The sequence below is a fragment of the Phaethon lepturus genome, unplaced genomic scaffold, assembly GCF_000687285.1.
Source record: "Phaethon lepturus isolate BGI_N335 unplaced genomic scaffold, ASM68728v1 Scaffold42380, whole genome shotgun sequence".
In the NCBI taxonomy this organism is placed as follows: Eukaryota; Metazoa; Chordata; class Aves; order Phaethontiformes; family Phaethontidae; genus Phaethon; species Phaethon lepturus.
In genome coordinates this window covers 1-492 of record NW_010510574.1, presented here as the reverse complement: position 1 = coordinate 492, position 492 = coordinate 1, and the positions used below count along the sequence as shown (strand labels likewise).

General features: G+C 49.6%; 1 non-coding gene across 1 annotated transcript; it reads left to right on the top strand.

Moving 5' to 3' along the window:
* The first annotated feature begins 246 nt into the window (after positions 1-246).
* On the top strand, positions 247-318 carry TRNAC-GCA. Its single transcript has one exon. It is a non-coding gene; the product is annotated as a tRNA-Cys (tRNA).
* The last annotated feature ends 174 nt before the right edge of the window (positions 319-492 follow it).

Here is a 492-nt window from a genome sequence, read left to right as displayed (position 1 = left end):
GATGCTTCCTTGCTTTCTGCAGTTATGATCTTAAATGTGTACTTCCTGTTATTGGCTTTCATGCGTCGGGGAGCTTGCTCAGCTCTACGCAGGGCGCTCAGAGGACCGGGCAGATGAACTATTACAACTGTAACTGAAATTAGACGTAGGCAGTCCCCGCGTAAATAAAAAAAGGATGCATCACGCGCGTGGGGTGCATGCGTGGACCACAGTACAGGATCCACGGTGGTAAAAATTTAAGCAAGTGGGGGTATAGCTCAGTGGCAGAGCATTTGACTGCAGATCAAGAGGTCCCCGGTTCAAATCCGGGTGCCCCCTCATTTTTTCTTTTTTTTTTTTTTAGTCTCCGCTTTTTTCTCTCCCCTTCCCCGAACTCAAATCTCTTAAAAAGAAGGCCTTTCAACCCAAATTATTTCCGGCGGGGATCGATCCGAAAACTTTCCCCGTTGCTCGTCACCGCAGTGCACCCCAAGGCTCTGCTCCGAGCCAGCC